A 20,369-nucleotide genomic window follows, 5' to 3' on the forward strand; every position below is an offset into this window, starting at 1 on the left:
GAGGTTTGGGTTTTGTTCCCGTGGAAGGGGGTGTGTGTGTAGGAGATTGTCGGGCACGGCATGGTGACAAAGAGCCAGTGAGGAGTCAGAGGAGCCTCGCGACAGCAAGGGTGTGAGGGCTGGAGGCGGTAGTGCATAAGACGGGGCGCTGGAACGGTAGTCCGTGTCCAGGATTCACCGCGTCCGTCCTCCCAGCTGTGCCGAGACGGTGCTCGTCACGTGTGGGTTCAGGCAGGCGGGGCTGGGGGGTTAGCTGTGCTCTTGCAAACCGCTCACACCTCCGCCCCCCTGTGCTGCTCCGTATGGATGACATTAACCTTCGCTCATGCTCGTGTGGGCGACCATCACAGTGCATTTAATATAAAAGCATGTTCCTGCTATTGTTTTTTCTTTTTTATAAAGCAAATATAATTTTGTACACATCAGGAAAATACAAATGAATATCATTTATGGATATGGATGTAAATATTCTTTTTTTTGCACTTAAAAATTTATTTTTTATTTTTATTTTTTTACAATAATTTTTTATTATATTATGTTAGTCACCATACAGTACATCCCTAGTTTTTGGTGTAAAGTTCCATGATTCATTACTTGCATACAACACCCAGGGCACCATGCAATATGTGCTCTCCTTAATACCCATCACCGGCCTATCCCATTCCCCTGTCCCCTCCCCTCCGAAGCCCTCAGTTTGCTCCTACTATTTATTACTAAAAATTTTAATAAAGAAATGAGAAAAAGTTTGCCATTGTATGGAGGCCCCAGGACTGGCAGAACAGCTCCCCTAGACCCCAGAGTAAGAAGGGCAGAAAGAGTGCAGGGGAGCCGGTCAGAAAGTCAGAGAAGCAGAGATGCTCAGGTCCAATGAGGACGAGGCCCCAACTCGGGAGAGCCAAGCACAGGTCCATTGGAGAGAAAGCACCAGAAGAGCAGAGCACACCCGAGAGTGAGTGCTCACCACGTGGATGGCTGTAGCACAGACAGACACTGAACCACGTGGATGGCTGTAGCACAGACAGACGCTGAACCACATGGATGGCTGTAACACAGACACTGAACCACATGGACGGCTGTAACACAGACAGACGCTGAACTACATGGACGGCTGTAACACAGACACTGAACCACATGGACGGCTGTAACACAGACAGACACTGAACCATGTGGATGGCTGTAACACAGACAGATGCTGAACCACGTGGACGGCTGTAACACAGACAGACACTGAACCACGTGGACGGCTGTAACACAGACAGACGCTGAACCACGTGGACGGCTGTAACACAGACAGACAGACGCTGAACTACATGGACGGCTGTAACACAGACAGATGCTGAACCACGTGGACGGCTGTAGCACAGACACACAGACGCTGAACTACATGGACGGCTGTAACACAGACACTGAAGCACATGGACGGCTGTAACACAGACAGACACTGAACCACGTGGACGGCTGTAGCACAGACACACAGACGCTGAACTACATGGATGGCTGTAACACAGACACTGAACCACATGGACGGCTGTAACACAGACAGACACTGAACCACGTGGACGGCTGTAGCACAGACACACAGACGCTGAACTACATGGACGGCTGTAACACAGACACCTGAACCACGTGGACGGCTGTAACACAGACAGACACTGAACCACGTGGACGGCTGTAACACAGACAGACGCTGAACCACGTGGACGGCTGTAACACAGACAGACAGACGCTGAACTACATGGACGGCTGTAACACAGACAGATGCTGAACCACGTGGACGGCTGTAGCACAGACACACAGACGCTGAACTACATGGACGGCTGTAACACAGACACTGAAGCACATGGACGGCTGTAACACAGACAGACACTGAACCACGTGGACGGCTGTAGCACAGACACACAGACGCTGAACTACATGGATGGCTGTAACACAGACACTGAACCACATGGACGGCTGTAACACAGACAGACACTGAACCACGTGGACGTCTGTAGCACAGACACACAGACGCTGAACTACATGGACGGCTGTAACACAGACACTGAACCACATGGACGGCTGTAACACAGACACTGAACCACATGGACGGCTGTAACACAGACAGACACTGAACCATGTGGATGGCTGTAACACAGACAGACAGATGCTGAACCACGTGGATGGCTGTAGCACAGACAGATGCTGAACCACGTGGACGGCTGTAGCACAGACAGACGCTGAACCACGTGGACGGCTGTAGCACAGACAGACGCTGAACCATGTGGACGGCTGTAGCACAGACACTGACAAGTGCTGGTAAGCGAGGAGACTGGAGCTCTCATCACTGCTGCTGGGCTGTAACACGGTGCACCACTGTGGAAACCTGGCGGTTCCTCAGAATATTAAACACAGACTCACGTACAACACAGCAATTCCACTCCTAAGCATAAACCCAAGAGAAATGAAAACATATGTCCACACAAAAACTTGTACATCGTATTATTCATAATTGCCAAAAAGTGGGAACAACCCCAATGTGCATCTGTAGTGAGACAGACAAAACATGGCCCATACACACCATGGAAGATTATTCAGCAAAGAAATGAGGTGCTGCCAGGCGTGACTATGTGGGTGAACCCTGAAAAATGTGCTGGGTGGGAGAGGCCAGACACAAAGGACCACATACTTGGGGCTCTGTTGCTATGACGCATCCAGGACGGGTGAATCCGCGGGAGAGGAAAGTAGACGTGTGGTTGCAGGGGTTGGGGGCGGGCTGGGGAGCGACGCTGGTGGTACAGGGTTTCCCTTTCGTGGGACGAAGTGCTTTAGAGTTAGCAGTGATGGCTGCACCCTCTGTGAGTGCACTAGAGACCACTGAGTCTTACACTTCCGGTGAGTGGATTCTACGGTGTGTGAATTTTCTCAATGGAGCCATTTCACAAAGAGCGAGGCAGTTGTCAAAAGGGAAGGAAAAGAGGAAGAGGAAGCTTTTGCTGAGCTGGAGTCCAGGTAGACCTGCAACTGAAAACAGGAACATGTGACACAAACAGCACAGATGAGGGGGTGCAGGTGGGCGGCCACGGCCTGGGCAGCCCCACTCGGGGGACGGCGGAAGCCTGCCTCTGCGTGCAGGACAGGTTTGGGGCTCTCCCCACCAGTCAGCAGATAAGGAAGCCACGCCCATGCATATGTGTTGGGGCATTTTGTTTGACCAAAGCGATGAGGGTGCCCCAAAGCTATCCCATATATCCCAGCTCTTGGACTATTTTGGATTTAAAAGAGGAGGCGGAAAGTTCTCTTTCTGACTGTGTGTGGCCTTCCCACAAAGGAAACGGGGGACGTAGCGTAAGGACTCGGATGAGGCACTCCTCCCTGTCCGAGGTGGTGTGGCAGGTGATGGGAAGATGTTATTTTGCTTTGGGGAGGGGGATGGGAATAGGAGGGAGGGCAAGGTCTGTCACTGACCGTGGGAGGGTGGCGGCCAAAGCACGCTCAGATACAGAAAGTACAGGAGTCAACGGGGAACAGGAAGGAAAAGAAGCAAGGGATTGTTCTGAGCCACACGGCCCCCAGCACACCCCAGTGCTCCAGGAGGGCTGAGCCCAGAAAGGAATCAAGAAGGACCGACGAGGGGAGGGTGGAGGAACGTGGAATCGTGGCGCACGCAGGAGAAGTGAATGCCAGGGCAGTAGACACATCGTGACAGCATCAAGGGAGAATCACTGATTCAGGGACTGTTGTTTTTAGAAGAATTTCAGGAGCCTGGAAACACTGAATGTGGAGTGCATGCTTTGGGGCTGGTATGGGAGGGCAATGTGTAGGCACTTTCTTGATCCAGGTTTAGAGGCTGTGGACCCTCGGGGCGGAAACCCCTGTAACAGCCAGAGAAACGGAACTGGACTCCAGCACCTGCTGGAAAGGAAGGAAGAAGGTGCTGAGGCTGTGGCACGTGCATTGTTAACCTGGATGGAAGAGTGCCTGCAGGCCCCTGATGGGAAGTCCCGGACACTGCAGAGGGAGAAGCTGGGAGGTGGCTGGGCAGTCTTGTCTGGAAACAGAATTCCGATTTGTGTATTGACTCCTGTCACCCGGTGTTCCGGCTGTGCGGGACACACACCTGCAGCCTTCCTCGAGAGCCCAGGCCTTCCTGACTTGCCTCCAGGGTCCTGGTCAGTTGGCGCCCCTGGCTGACCATCAGAGAGACTAATGATTGAAATGGGCTGGAACATGTTAAATGAGTTACATTTCATGAGTTCTCAAACATCCAAAAAACAAAACGGAAAAAAGCTCCCAGTCACCTCTGGAAGATGGCGCTGTTCTCGTTATTCAAGAAATGGGCCAATAAAGTAAAAAGCAGGTATTTATCCTGCCTTTCCTGGGTAAGTTGTAATCAAACAGTTGCCAAGAAGGTGCTTGCTAGAGGGAGATCAGGCAGCAGACGGTGCGAGGGCGGCAAGGCCGGGAAGCCCACAGCCTGCTGAGGACATGCTTTTGCCGAGACACAAAGCCGACTGGGGTCTCTCAGGCAGCTGGCTGAAGCCAGGGTGTGGGGAAGTCTGCAGGGCAAGTAGCCCAGCTCCTTCAGCGAGAAAAAGAAAAAAGAGGGAGGAGAGTGTTATTCATATGGTTGAGACGTGTTAACAAATTGCTGTGTAGAGACCTTGTGAGGATTGAGACACCTGGGAGTTCTGGACATTGACCCATTGGCTTTCAGGTTGCTAAATTTTTAGGTGATAATGGTACTGTGCTTCAAGTCTTCACAAGTCCTGACTTTAGCAGCATTTACAGACGAATTACGTGATACGAGGGAGGGGGCGTAGACAGGGGACAGGCCGCAAGCTGGTAATTATTGAAATTGGGTAATGGGAATGTTGGGGTTCATGACACTGTTTTCTCAGCTTTTGTTGCAAATTTTCCATAATAAAAACATTCAAACATGGATGCCCCCATGGAGCTTACATTCCAGTGTTCTGTGCATGTTCGTGAGGCCGATGAAAACAAGGGAGGTATGTAGGGGATTTCTAGGGGGTTTCTTGCTGAGACATGCGGGGTGGGGGCTGAGAAGCAGTCTGGCTGAAGAGCTGGGCCTCCAGGGGCGGGGGCTGGGACTGGAGTGGCCCAGGGCCGAGGGGAGCCGTGTGCTGCTCCTGGAGAGACCTCAGCCTTCAGGTGGGTGGATGTGGGGCCCCCGGCATGCGTGGGCAGGTGTGACACCTCTGGGGGTTTTGATCAAGGCCAAGGAAGACCAGCTGACCGGAGTTCAGCCAGTGAACCAGGCAGAGCTGATGGTGGCAGGTGTGTGTTTGGAGCTGATTTGGGGAAGTCCAAGGAAGATGGGCCTCATTCAGAAGCTGCTGGGGACCCTTGGGGTCATACTCAGGGGAACCAGCCTACAAAGTGCCCCGCCTGCCTCTCTGGGTCCCCCTGACGACCCCCACTGTGGCAGTGTCCTCTTCTGGGCCTGTGACCAGCACGCACTCCCCTCCCACAATGCCCAGAGCAGAATAAAGCCAACGGCACAGGGCCTTTAGCTCCTTCCCACCTGTGCAGGAACAGGGCTGTGGAAGGAGCAGTCTGAGAAGAGGCAGCCGCAGCTCATTGGCTTCCTGAACAAGCCCAGGAATATTTCTGTGCAAAGACAATTTCACATCTGAATGACTGCGGTCAGACCACTTGCTAGCAGACGGCTCCCCTGGGCCCTCGATGCGTCACTCCCAGCCGCTTTTCCTGCCGCACCCCTGGGTTCCGGGCAGCCCAGGACCTTGGAGAACTGAATCTAGCTCAGTCTCGGTGGCTCTGGAGGCCTTAGCTGGAAATTTGCTGAGAGAATAAATTGCAACATAGTGAGATACATGGGCTGTGTCGGCATATTTTCAGCTTGTGCTCAGTGCCATGAAGGCATTGCATTAAAGCAGAAATGTGCAGGCATCAGCAGGAAACATCTGGGTGGGGTGGGCAGCACAGGCCACACCAGGAGAGCCAGATCTGTGTCTGTGCTCCTTGCCCCAGCACCCGCAACAGGTGGGTCCTCTGGGGAGGGTTCCCTGCAGTGGAACCTAGAGGGGAGGGCCAGGGGGCTACCCTGTGGGCCACACAGGATCTGATCTCAGTCCTCTCACTCAGGGGCAAGTGGGCTGAGGCTCCTGCAGGAAGCTCCATCTCTCAAGGCGTTTTGGGCTGTGGTTAGAGGCTGCCTACCCTGTGAATGGTAAGTAGGGCTTACGCTCGACTGTGCAGTTTGAGAAGGGCTTCCTTAGGTCTCCAGATGGATTCATCTGTTTATGCAAAATGAGCTCCTTAGGTTCCCACTTTCCACCCCATGTTCTGCTGGACACTGGGGATAACTGAAGCAACTCTGGCCAACACGTTGACCCCATAGCTATAGGAGACAGTCAGGCCTGGACAGTGTGGCTGGGGAAGATCTACTCCTCGAAACAACCCCTTGTCCCCATTTCACAGATCAGAAACTGAGGGCAAGATGATGAAGTGACTGATGTGGCTGGGGCCACTCAGGGCTGTGTGATTCGGCTGGACCCGCACGCACATCTGACCTCAGGTCTTGGAGCTAAGCTGATGGCCATCCGACTCCATGCATGTCCCCTTATCCACAACCCTTGCCATGGACAGTCGTTGGGAGCTCGTGCCACCTCCAGGAACTCAGAGCAAGTGGTGGAGTATGTGGGTCAGAGTTCAGGACCAGGTATGACTGCAGCCAGCTGGCTTGGGTTTAGTCAATCACATAGAAGTTTGTGGCTCACTCCAGTTCATCTCTCGGAACACAAAACAGTGAGATTTACTGTTTCGGGCATTTGTAAAGAGGAAGTGGAGGGTTCTAGCCTCGTGGAAGGTGGCCAGCTTCCCAGGGCCTGTTCTCTTCCAAGTAACACCGCCCTGGTTATGATGGATGCCTGGGCCTCGATTCCTATGGAAATGGCCTGGTTCTCAGACACTGGGTCTGCTTCGGAGACGCACACGTGAGAACCGGGTCCTTGAGGGGAATAAGCTTCAACCAGACACCCAGAAAACCGACTCTTCGGCTTTGAATTTCATCAGCCAGTTAAGTGTTCCCCCCACAACCTGAAGACTAATTGAAGCTTATTGACTTTTAATTTTCCGCCCCCAAAAATTAAAAAATAAAGCCAGCAATGGCAAACACTACCATTATCATCACTTAAGAGAAGTGAACGAGATGAGGGAGGAAAATGTCTGCGAATAAAGGGTGCTGCCCACCGAGGCTGCCAGCAGCCCACACTGGCAGGGACGTATGGCTCTGCCCTTTGTCCCTGGACAGCAGTGGACAGTGCCCAGGCCCTGAGTGTGGGTGCTGGTCTGTAGCATGTTTAGGCATGAGGCCTGGAAGCTCCTTGCAGACCCTTTGTCCTCAGAGTGAGAAAGGCCTGAGGGAAGGACACTCAGCACATGCTCTGTGTCCTCCAAGGAGCTGCCTGCAATGACAGGGTTGCTGGGTCGCTCCTGGGCAAGACCCTGTCACTCCTGTCATTGGTCACTCAGGGGCCTGCTCCTGAAAGCTGCTCCATGGTGGGTCGTGGCCTGCCCACTGTCCTCTGGGGTGGGTCGGGGCTAGGCCTCTGTCACGGTAGAGGAGCCCAAGCTCCTGCTGGGGGCAGTCACTCTGGCTCCCACCCTTCTCTCAGTGAGACCGTCCCCTACAGCTGTCTGGGGCAGGGGTCTCTACTCAGTCATACCCCCCCATCCACCTCAGCTGCCCTGGAAGGGTGAGGTCTGGGGGTGACCCTCTTAAGGGTGGCCCCACAGCTGACCACCAAGGCCCTGGAGGTGTTCCAGGGTTCCAGAACAGTTGTGCGACCCCTATTTGTTAAGTCTTACTATTTGTTGAGTCTTACTATTATTGTCGATACTCTTAAATGGAACATGCTGGCCACGCGCTGGTCAAACACGTGTTTCTGGGAAGTGGACACCCTAGTGAGGGGCTTCACTAACCCTAGTTGTGGTATTACTCATCTCGTGAGACTGACACCATCAACTGAAGCTTTCTCCAGTTTCCCAACAACCTTGCATGCTGTGTCTTAGACCACTTTAGGGAAGAGGTGCCACAGTGCAAAGGAGGAGATCCGGGACCTGAGGGGGAGTCGAGGGAGGGTCCCTTCACCTCCGAAGCCTCAGAATTCTGCTATGGTGACCACAGTTGCATTAGGATTGACCAACTGTTGAGAGAGTTTTCCAAGGACGCTATGCTGTGGTTTTCCGGATCCCAGCATCCGGCAGCGAGGGGACCTGTGAGGCGTGCATCCTGGTGCCTGTGTGTTGGTCTGTGGCCGTGCGCTCTGCTCAGCTACTCTTGTCCAGCTTCCTGACCTGCTCCCCAGACGCTGGGTTCTTGGACCTGGGTCACGGTAAAGAGTCGTGGGCAATGGCACAGGGTGCCCGGAGCTTCAGTTGGCTGCCGGCCCCGTGAGGCCCCCCAGCGAGTGGAGGCCAGGTGTTTCTGCTGTGGGGTTACGTTTTCCCTGTTACCCTGTTCCCTTTAGGAAGAAATCACTGTGCACAGCCCACTCTTAAGGGTGCACGTTTCTTGGGGCGCCTGGCTGGCTCAGTCTGGTCCTCAGCGTCGTGAACTGAGCCCCACGTTGAGTGTAGAGATGATTTAAATTAAAAAACTTAGACGTAAAAAGGATGCATGTTTCGTTTTAGGCTAATGTTGTTTCCTGGGCATCTGTTCACATTGGTACAAAACGAGCTCGGGATTCTTTCTGTACCAGGGTGGTATTCTGTCCCTTGTCCCTGGCATAAGGGATTCGACCAGTTTTCTCCTTGATATGCATTTAGGATGTAGATAGAGTTGAACATACATACTTTTGTAAACATTAGTTCTTACGCTGGTTGACAAATTGTTAGAAGTGGAATTGTCAGGTCAGAGTTCATGCCACTTCCTGTGCCCGCCAGCAGCGAGTGGGGTGCCCCAGCCCTGCCCACCAGAGCATTGCCAAACTCTTGGCTTTTGCTAAGCAGATCAATGAAAAATGACAGTTTCTCGGTGTAGTTTTGATGCTCATCTCTTTTTCTGGATGAGTTTAAGCATCTCCTATGATCAAGGACCTGGCATTTCCTTCTTCGGTGGCCTGTTTGCTCACTGATGGTCCAGAGCTCGTGTGTAAGGACCAGCCCTTCAACTGTGGTGTGAGTAGTCTGTGTGTCATCTGTCTTTTTGCTTTGTGCGGTAGTTGTTTTGGCCATGAATTTTTAAGGAAAAAGTTTCGTCTTTTCTTTTATGGCCTCTGGAATTTGTAGGCTACCAAAGGCTTTCCTGTATTTTCTTCCAGTGCTATTAGGGTCTTGCTCCTTACCATTTACATTCCAACCCTTGTAGGATCATGCTGGCGTCTGGTGAGCTGTGTGCCTGAACTACGGTGGTTGACTGGTCGTTTGAATGCTATTTGTAGTGTGACGCCTTTCCCATGCCCCAGCACCCCGTGTGTGTGGGTGTGTTCTGGACTGGGATCTGTCCCATGCATCTGGTGAGGCATGTGCCGGGATGTAGGCCCCTCATGCCTGTCGCATCCCCGTGCTGCAGATCAAGTTTTGGGGAGCTGCTCTCTCCCCAAGTCCCGTCGCCAGATGATTCTGCCCACAACTACCACCTCTGCGACCACCTGTCAGTGTCCCCTCTTCCTCCCTGGGTGAGCTGAGCAGGAATGTCTAGAGGACAAGATGTCTAAGACTTATGTGTGTGCTCAAATCTCGAGAGCTACCACGTTATCTGGGACTTACAGGGGCACCGTGCGGCAGCACTGGCCGAGATACTCATCTTGGCGAGGAACAAGTTTTTCGTTAGAGTTTTGCTAGGTTGGTCTTTGACCTGAGATGAAGTTCCTGGTCCTTCCCCACTCCTCCCCAGTGCCCAGTGCTTGGCAGAAATGGGGTGCTCCTTGCCTCTTCATTGCCCGGGTATGTCCTGCTGTTTCTCACCTGGGAGCACATATCACCTGCTCGGTGTCACTCTGCCTGAGACCTTCCTGACCCCGGGCAGACCACTCTGCTTTCTCAAGCATCTGTAATGAGCTGCAGTGAAGCATTTTGTATCCTTATCTGCCCAACGGAGCTCTGAGCACCTGGAGGCAGAACTGGTGCTGCTTCTTGGGTCCCCAAAGCTCCACAACTGAGTTGAGGGGCATTGTGGATTTTGGAAGCGTCCGCGAATCACTGATACCCATCCAACGCCAGCTGCATGCACACACAGCATCGTTTAATTCCTAGATCAGCTGGCTTGTGACGTCATGTTTTGTCAGTACCTCCTTTTGCCTCTCTGGGAGTCCGCCTTGCATTTAGCTATAACCCAGAGGTGTGCTGGTGACAGTCCTGCCATCTCCTGGCACTGGGAAGTGTCTGTGTGGCCCTCCCTACTCCTCAACCCATTCTCCCCGCGCCCTCAATGTCCCACACTCTGCTCACCAGGGCCCCTGCTGAGCAAAATGTGGAGCAGGTGAGATTGGTCATTCTCTCCAAAGTCCCTCTTCTCCTGGCGCCTCTCAGAATCTCTCTCCTTCCCTCTCCCCAACTCCTGGTCAACAAACCCCTTGGATATGTTAGTGGCTCGTTGCTTTTCCTGCTTGGGGTATTGGTCTTCTGCTAGGGACTCTAGAAAGCCAGCAAGTGCTCCCACCCTGCCCTGTTTCCCCAGCTGGCTTCCGACATTGGTTAGATGAGCAGGTACGTGGGCCTGCAGCAGCTGTGGGGGCCATGTGGTTCTTTGCATCCCCACCTTCTACCCGAACGGGCACAGGTCCAGGTGGGACAGAGCAAACCCATGTCCCTGCTGGACTCACATGTGCCACGGCGGCCAAAAGCACCATCTCCTCACAGTGCAGTCCAGGCAAACCGCCCACCCCGGTGTCTGAAGTTTGCCTGTGGTCTTCGGTCGAGGCTGTGGGATGCCCGCTGAGGGGGCTGGGGGTCTGGATCATGTGGGGTCAGTGAGAGCAAGCCTGTTAAGTCAGCAGAGGCCCTCCTCATCAAGCTGGTCCTGCAAGCCGTCACGGGAAACGCTGCCGTGCACGCGTCACTAGGGTAACGCACAGACCGAAGCCTGCGGGCCGCAGACCCCTGGACAGAGCTGCATTCAAGCACGTATGGCCTGGAGAGGGTCTCTCTCCAGAAACACGTCACTCCATTTAAGTTACTCCCCAAAAATACAAGTTTAATAAACACAGACTCCTGTCTGTCCTACATGTGCTGTGATTTCTGTCAGAACAGGGATGCCTGCATATCGTAGCTTCGCTGTGTCAGCCCGGGGACACCCGAAGCGACAGTGACTCGAGATGGAAAGATGGGCCATAGTACTCCTTGCTTTGTTCAGTAAGACAACTGAACTTGTCTCAGTTCTAGGTTATCAGGCAGTGAGATCTCAGTCATGAGGTAATGAGTGAGGACAATTCCTTCAAAAGGAAAACACCAAGCTTAAGATCCGTAAGTTTTCATCTGTGCTGGTGGGGTTTTGGCCGGAGGACAGAGTGGGCATTTGCCTGGGCAGGGAGAGGGTCCACACAGGGCAGGAAGCCCCCCCACCCCCATCCCTCGCTCACACTTCCCTTCTGTGACTTGTGTTGTTGAAGAGCCAAGGACTTACAGGGGGAATTGGAGGACAGTGTAGTTACCCCGAGCAAGGGTGCACTTTTCCTGGTGACGGATGTTCTGTCGGATGACTTACGCCCTAAGAATGTCGAGGCAGAGCCGGACGAACACAAGAGATTAGTCTGGTGCTGAAGGGCCCCGATGCCTCACGGACACTGTTCTACAATCACTCTCTCCTCCCTCCTCATGTGACTGGAGAGTGGCGTTTCGTCCCCTTTACTTGGACCCCACAGCTCCTCCTGAGGGTCCCAAGGAACTGGGCTGCCTGTGGTGGTCTTGTCCACTCAGTCAACAAACACTATTACTCGGAGCCTGGGTTCAACATACCCCCCACCTCCACCCCATTCTGAGAGGCCCCAGGAAGTTGTGTGGTACAGGGGAGGGTCCCAGGCAGGGGTGGGGCCCTGGGGTAGAGGGGTGATCCCGGCAGTGGTGGACATGGGACCAGCCGGCTGGAGAGGAAGTAAGCCTGGAGCTGTGGTGGTCAGAGGCTCTTCCGGAGGCTGGAGGAGGAGACGGTATGAACAGGGGAGGAGGCTGGCTACCCACAGGTTCCGGCTTGTATGTCAGCTGCTGTCCGAGCACAGCCAGGGTGTCATGCTCCCTGAGCCTTGCTGGCTCCTCAGGCGAGGGTCCCAGTCTCAGAGACTGGAGACTGGTCTTGTGCCCATCCCTCAGCCCCCATCCAGATCCCTGGTTTCCACACCACCTACGCAACGTCTCATAGAGTTTCCTATTAACTTCATAAATTAATTATAATAAACTATAAAAAAGTAAAGCTGTTATAGTCACAGGCTGAAGCCTCTTGACCCCTGGGTTTGGCACTGCTGCTGCGTGCACGGATTACATCATGGGTCCAGGTAAGAAACAGGGTCATCTGACATGCGGAGGAGGACAGAGACAGACGCAGGACCAGAGCTCTCAGGTGCCCTGCCTTTGGAGAGCTGCTTTGGGAGTATTTGGGGCTCTCACCTCTGTTACATTCCACCCAGAGTCTTGCCCAGAGCCCCACGGAGCTGAAGAGATGTTCCCAAAGGGGTTACTGATCCCAGCCGTCCAGGTCCTGTCCTCCTGGAGCCCACTGCAGCCCAGGGGCACCTTTCTGAGTGGCCCAGGTGGGGCCAGCAGCGAGTGGGGCCGGTCTGGTTCCCTCACCCTCCCTGGGTCCCACCTGCTCTGGGCTCCGGGACCCCAGCAGGGCAGGTAGCATTGCCTTCCCCTCTCAGCTCACGCGGCTGCTTCCGTGGCCTCTGGGGGGACCAGGCGGAGCTTCCCCTCTGTCCCTCACACAATGATGTGGCCCGTTGGCTGTCCAGCCAGCCTCAAGTGGGCCGCCTGCTCGGTCCTTCCTCCCTGGGAGGGTGGCTTTCGCACAGGGACGTTGTGGCCCCACCCTGGGGGCTTGCGCAAGAAGTCAGGCCTCCACTCTGACATGGGTCCCTGCACAGAGGGCTGCCCAGAAGTGCAGGCATGAGCAGTCAGACACCCCGGAACACCCTCCCTCAAGGACAGGGATGGAGTCCTCCTCAGCAGGCCTGAACCCTGAGCTCTTGCTTCCCCTGGAGCCATTACCCCTGTTCTAGAATTCACTCTACTCCCTTTCTTCTCTCTCATCAAACCCGGCTCTGTGATCAGGGCAGCCCCTCTGATAAAGGTGTGGGTACTGCACCCCAGATGGACGGACACAGCCTCTGAGGCCCCAACCCCAGGCCCCTCCCTCCTCCGGGGGGCAATGGAAGGGAGGGCTTCCCTGAGGAGGGCGGGTGGGGACAGCTGCAGCCAGGAGGTGAAACAAGATGGTCACTGTGGTCCCCACCCACGGCCTGAGCAATGGTGCTCTGGGCAGCATTGGGACCTGCAGCACGACAAGCTGCCCCACATGCTCTCAGCTTTCACGCTCAGCCCTCAGGCATGGCATTGCTCCCTTCCTGTATCAGATGTTTCTATGAAGAATAGGTAAGTATACTAAAAAAAAACAAAAACAAAGTGAAAGCAGTCTAGGGGTTCCTGGGGGGCTCAGTCAGTTAAGGATCCGACTCTTGATCTCAGCTCTGGTATCTGTCTCAGGGTCGTGAGTTCAAGCCCCGAGTGGGGCTCCAAAAAAAAATGGGAGCAGTCTGAAAGTCCATGGGGGTTAGAGCCTGCTCTCCCCTCCCCCGTGCCGTACCCTCAGTGAGCATTCTGCACGCCCTTATGTATATATTTTTCTATCCAAGCTTCTGTTTCTCATCCCAGATCTCAAATCATCCCCCTCTCTCCTAGGGAATGTCTTCCTACACAGCCCACTTCTTTTCCGCCCTGGTGATGTGCACGACGCCTTTCCCTGCGGTGGGCCCTGCTGCACAGAGCAGCCCCTGTGCGACGTTGCCGTCTCTCTCTGCCTCCGGGCTGAGGCCGGGGAGCGCAGTTCTTCCGGGCAGACTCCAGTCCTGCGTGCCCTGGTGCTGGGGGTGCTGCCCCTCCATCCGGGACAGAGAAGGAAGTCACAGCGGGGTCGTCGACCCTCACACAGCCAAGGCCGTGAGGCAGAGATGGTCCACGCTGTCCAAGCTACGCTCATAAGGGGAGAAGAAACACAATGAGAAAAATGGTAAATAGGCAATTTTTCTGGAACTTAAAAGCTGTTGGCTTAAGGCACGAACTTCACATTTGTAAGAGCCAAGCTGTTGTGTTTTCATGAGACCAAAAGACACACACGTGATGGGTCGTCTGAGGCGTCAGGGACACCCTGCCGTTCATGGTGAGGTCACTGCCCTCACTGATTCTGTGAGAACCCTTGTTTACATTCTGACCTCAGGCCTCCAACATTCCTTAAATTGTTGGAAACTTGGGAGCAGAGCCCCACATGAAGTTCAAACGTGCCCCACCCCCACCCCTGCCCCACACTGTCCATGCAGCCACCGTCAGCCGTTGACTGGGGGCTTCGTGCAGGAGGATGGATGGAGCAAAGGGCGCAGAAGACATTGGCTGACCTTAGAGATGGGGGCGTCCTGCCCTCCCGCGCACAACTGGGAACCTGGGTCCTGGAGGGTTGAGGGGAGGTGTCTGCAGGGCTGACCTGCAAGGCTGACAGGCCTGGGACGTCCAGATGGTCAACACACTCTCCCTGGACTCATGGGTGAGAACCAGGGTGTGGGAGGCTTGGGGCCTGGTGTGGTCAGCTGGTTCTATTTTCCTCTCCTGGTTCCTCTGGGCACGGGACGGGGGACGCACTCTGTCCTGGTCCTGGATGTCTCCCACTCTGGGTGAAGGGGCCTCAGGAGGAGGGACTCAGGGAGCTCTGCCAGGAAAGCACCTGAGAGAGTGTTTGGCTATTCAGCAAGGTCAGGAAACTGCCAGCTGAGAAAGGTAAAGAGGGGAGCAGCCAGATGGGAAAGGAGGGAGAGAGAAGCCAGCAGATGAGGGTCAGGGTGCGGCAAACACAGGAGGGGATTGTGGACTCTGTCTGGAGGGTGAGCAGGAGAGGGGTGAGGAGGTGGGCCAGGCTCCCCAGGCCTTTACAAATGGCAGACAGATGAAGCTCGGCTACTGGGTTTCCCTTATACCCAGGCAAGTCTGACCTCATTTGTGTGCATGAATTTTTATTGGGTGGTGAGGCTCCAAGCAGGTCCCTGGGGAGGGCGCACAGTGGGGAGGGGCAGGCAGGTGGGACACCTGGTGCTGGAAGGAGCTCCCTGGTGTGTCAGGATGCAATTTGGGGCATGGAACTCAGAGCAAAACCAGCAGTGTCAACCTTGAAGTCAGTGTGACTTGGGGCCCAGATGGGTATGGTCAGAGCAATTGGGTTTGGCTCAGGAAGTAGGCACATGTTTTGGGGGCTGTGACTGGGGAGGGTGCCCTTGGGCCCAGCAGGGGGATCAGGCGAGGGCGAGGGAGGCACCCATGGGCTGGCAACATGGGGGGAAGCCGATGGCCAAATGAGGAGACATCCCACGTCTGGAAGAGGAAAGCCCCAGCTGGACAGCTGTGTGCTGAAGGGCAGGAACCTGGTGTTTTCAGGGGGTCGGCCCAGAGCAAGAGACTGCTAGGGGCTGCATCCCGGGGACCCCCAGCACAACGAGACCATGGGATGTGGGAAAGTGGACTCGGTCTCAGGGTGGGACTGAGGCCCAGTCGGGACTCTGCTCCACAGAGGAGGCCTGGCCGCTCTGAGTTCGGCCGAGGTCCACGTGGGGAGAAGGAGGCAGACGCCCCACACTCAGGTGCTGGCTGAGTCAATCCTGGGGATTTTCTGCACTCTGTCCTCGTGCCCCTGGTGCCTTCATGGGGTGGGCGCTTTCAAAAGGGTTTTCTCCGTTATGATCTAAAAGACCTCCTTTAAACTGTCAGAAACAGATCATTATGTTCACAAGACACATTTGCTCAGTGCCCCGTTGGCTCCTTTTCTAGCCGCGCTATGCTCTCTGTCACCGTCACGTTCCCCAAAGTGTTGCCACCAAAGGCTAATTGGAGACTTAGATGTTCAGCTGCACCCCCACTTTCTCTGTTCCCTCTTTTCTCACCACTTCTTGTTAACTTTGGGTCTGCTTCCTCCTCTTACCCCTTCTCATGCCCTTGATTCTGGCTGTGCCTGCTTCAGTTATTAAATACCTCATTTCACAAGTATGCGTGAGAGCAGCTGGCCCTGTTGCCGGGCGACATCAGCAACCGGCACACTGTCCTCAGTCTCGGGGGTGGAGGGTGTGGGGTCCCCATACCTGCCTGCGGCACTGCCCTGGGAGACCCGTGGGCATGGAGGGGACATGCTGTCCTGCTGCTTCTCCCCTACTTTCCATTCCACCCCCGCCCTTCCCGTGACCACCCTGCTTGTCCTGCCTTCTTCCCGGGATGTTGGACCTGGATGGCTTTGTGGCTGTGGGGACACTGCCTGCCGAGGCCTGGATCAAGAAGAGGCCCATGAGAGGCAAGGCTGGATGCGGTCCAGTCCCTGTCAGGTCCCTGCCTATGTGTGCCCATTGTCCTTCAGTGGGGACTGGGGATATCAGTGGGCCTGGCAGGACCTGACCCTCACTGTCTCCGTCAACTCCCCCCCACCCCCTCCATGGGCTCCCTACTCCTGTACCTGCCACAAGGCGGTCATGGGCCTCACCATTTGCTGGCCAGTACCCACTCTGCTCCCCAAAGGGTCAAGGGTGGTCTCTACCCTGGGGCAAGAGTAGGGTCCCCTATGCCCCTATGTTGCTGGGAGTCCCAGGATTTAGGATGTGTGAAGGAGTCTTCCAGAGCCTTTGGGACTCAGTCCAGAGACTTGTTCTCAGAGAATCACCAACTAGAGTCCCTGGAGTTTGTCCTCTCCCCAGGAGCAACAGGAACCATGGGGTCCAGGTGGCACCCTCTGCACTGGGCAGGGGGTGGGCAGGTTTTTGACACCCTCCTCTCATTTGCAAAGAAGAATATTTGCTCCTCACCATCCTTGACATATCCCCAAGGCTCACCCCAGCTGCTTAAGGAAAATGCCTTTCTTACCCCAAAACTCTCAGAGCCCCCCCAATCCCCAGGAGCACTCATGTTGCAAACATTTGGTACCCAGATCTGCCCTTATGTTAGAGGCCCCCTCAGACACCTAGTGACAGTGTGGTCCCAGCCTCCATTCCCTTCAGATCCTTGGCTTTTGGGGAATTTATTCTCCATTCTTTTCTGTGTCTCTATTATGCAGCAAGTACTGAGAATAAATATATAAATAAGACACAATCCTCATCTTTAAGGAAAAGCAAAACAGAACATAAAATACTCAATCTACAGAGATTAGAGATCTGAATTCTATTTTACAACTCATTTTTCTTTAATCAGAAGAATGAAATTTTCTATTTATTAAAAGTTGTCATATATGCAAGATAGCACATTCCCCCATGCATGTAGAGTTTGAAGAAGACTGGAGAGCCCCCTGTGCTCCCACCCACTGGCACGGTGGGGAGGTGGTGTGAACGGACCCTGGACCGCCTTGCACTGTGCTCCACATGCTCCCGGCCCTTCCTGTTTGTGGATCTGGTGAGTATAACATGGTCTCTGGCTGTGGTTTTATTTTTAGTTTCCCTGATTATTAACAAAAATGCTGTCTTCCCGCACACTTCCCGGCCATGCTAGCTCCCTTTGGCGTGCTCCAGCCCCTACCCACCTTGAGTGGGTGTCCTGTGGTGCCTGGGCCGATGCCTGGCGATGTCTCTGTGGGGACCCTGCCTCGTCTGTGTGGTATTTTTCTCCGAGTTCGGGACCTGTCTCTTGTCTTTGATGAAGTTCTTAATTGGAATGCAGTGGAATTCGCCTGCCTTTTTCCCTTTATGATATCCCCGTTTGTGCCCTAACCAACCCTTCCTGGGCTTGAATGTGTGAAGATATTAAAAATCTTGCTTTTCACATACAAGTGCTTATCCATCTGGAAGCAATCTTCTTTGTGTTTGGTTTAAGATAGGGATCCAATTTCACTTTTTTAATGTGCGTAACCAGCTCCCTGGCACCGTTTGCTGATGTGCTTCAGCTCCGTCATGCGCCAGGTTTCCATCTGCTCGTGGGGCTGCTTCTGGGCTCTGTGCTTGCCCTGGTGGCCAGTGTCACAGCACCCTGGTCTCTACAGTGTGGTTGTAGGTCTGACGCCCTGTAGGTGAGCTTCCCTGCCTTGTGTTTCTCTCACTCAGTACACGTTTATTGAGCACCTAGTACATGGCGGGAAGTTTCTAGGTGCTGGAAAAATCCTGCCCGCGTTCTGGAGAGCCTTGCCAAGGGCAGGAGGGAAGCATCTGTATGTTGATGGGGGTGGTGGCCAGAACGCATGCATTCATCAAAATTCACGGAACTGCACTTAAGATCTGTATATTGTATTATGTATTATGTATGTATGTATTATTATGTATATGTGTTATGTATGTTAATTATGCCTTACCAAAGTCAATTCAAAATATGCAGTGTAAAATTCCATATGGAACTTCCCCCCACATTATAAAATGTAGGAAAAAGGCAAAGGAAATATGCCTAAATACCCTAATGGTCCTTTGGGGATGGTAGGGCCTGGGGAAGTGGGTATTTTCTTCTTCAGACTTCAGTTTTCTGCATTGTTGTGGGTTGAATAATGCATCTCCTTCCAGACATGTCCATGTTCTAACACCTAGGCCTGTGACTGTGACATTTGGAAAAGGATCTTTGCAGGAGTAAATAAGATCTTAAAATGAGAACATCTTGGGCCACTGGGTGGGCCCTAAACCAGATAACGAGTGTCCTCATAAGGGACAGAAGAGGAGAGACATGGAGGGGAAGCCATGTGACGAAGAAGACGGAGATGGAGTGATTCAGCCCGGGGACGCCTGGAGCCCCCAGTAGCCGGGAGAATCACAGAAAAACCCTTCCTTAGAGCATCTGGATGGAGGGGGGGTCCTGCCAACACCTTCATGTCAGGCTTCTGGTCTCCAAACCTGGGAGAGGATGATTTCAGTTGTCTTAAGCCTCTCCGGTTTGTGGTCAGCTGTTAGAACAACCCTAGGAAATGAATACAGGCATGGAAAACCTCTACGCCCAGAAAAAAACGTTTACCTAAAATAATGAAAAGTAGAAAACTCTACAGAGGATAAGCCATGCCGTGTTCCAGGGGTCAGAGCACCTGGGGCTGCTGCCTGGCTGAGTGGGTGGACGCCGTCCCCCCTACCCTGAGCTGGCCCCACCTCCTGGGCTCCTGCCCTGCGGTCCCTCCTTGGTTCCCCGTGTCTTTCTGACCCCTGCTGTCTTTCTCCCTGTCTTCCTTTCTTTTGTCTGCTTTCTCTTAACAGATTATGATACAGAATAAGATTAGCTTTGATGTAAAATGAAGGACAATTTGTGTGCCTCAGTCTTGGTTTTAAAGTTGCTCTGACGTCTGCTTCCCTTGTCTGCACTTCCGACCTTGGCCACATCTCTCCTCCTGGCCCCACCCACCGGGCCTGGCCCTCTGGTGCAGCCTCCACCCTCCCATGAAGACAACTGGCTTCAGGGACCGTTTTCTTCCCGCAACTGCTTTTCCCAAGGATCTCTGACTGCTCCTATCTGTGGGATTGAAGCCCAGCTCCATATCCTGGTAATCACTGATTCCAACACATGTTCCCAAGATCCCTGAATCCTCATTTACTTCTCACCTACGCAAACCACCGAAACCCATCCCCTCCCCATTCCCTGAATGTCCCCACTCCTGATCCCCACCTAACAGCCTCCCTCCCTTGTTTCCCAAGCTGAATGATGCCTGCTCTGACCCTGACCAGCATACTGGCTTCTGGGTCTGCTCCCGTCTGTCCCTCCAGTGCCCACCCACCTCCAGGCCAGAGCCAGACATGGAGCCTGTGGGCACCCCTCAAATCTTGCCCTCAGCTGCTCCAGGCCCCTAATGCCCTGCACCTCCTGCGGCCCGGTTGGGGTTGGACCGACCTGGGTTCAGGTCTTTCCTCAGGGTGCCCAGCTCAGCACACATCAGCTCTTACCACCAAGGGCGTTACTGTTTTGTTTTCTCATGTATTAAGTATTTAATGTTTGTTGAATAAATGTTTGCTCTTTGGTACTAAGTGGAACAGCACCAGTTTCTTTGTGAATGCTGGGGAGGCTGCGAAGGAGGCGATATCAGGAGGGTTAGAAGGGCTGGACCACGGGGGGAGGGAGGGATGGCCCACAGGCCATTTGCCCGTTCCCCCAATGTCACCTCCTGGCCTTCCTGCTAGGGCCTCGCTCTCCCCACTCAGATGAGATGGTGTCTCTGCCTCAGTTCCTCTGGCCTGAGACTCAAGATGGGTGCACACGGTGGACAGAGGGAGCAGCAGGGAGCCCGTGAT

General features: G+C 54.0%; 1 long non-coding RNA gene across 1 annotated transcript; it reads left to right on the top strand.

Moving 5' to 3' along the window:
- Nucleotides 1-5,776: 5,776 nt before the first annotated feature.
- Nucleotides 5,777-20,105, top strand: LOC105240749. The gene is made up of 4 exons (XR_004620648.1): nucleotides 5,777-6,000; nucleotides 6,103-6,187; nucleotides 6,439-9,138; nucleotides 13,852-20,105. It is a non-coding gene; the product is annotated as an uncharacterized LOC105240749 (long non-coding RNA).
- The last annotated feature ends 264 nt before the right edge of the window (nucleotides 20,106-20,369 follow it).

This window comes from Ailuropoda melanoleuca, chromosome 15 (assembly GCF_002007445.2).
Source record: "Ailuropoda melanoleuca isolate Jingjing chromosome 15, ASM200744v2, whole genome shotgun sequence".
NCBI lineage: Eukaryota > Metazoa > Chordata > Mammalia > Carnivora > Ursidae > Ailuropoda > Ailuropoda melanoleuca.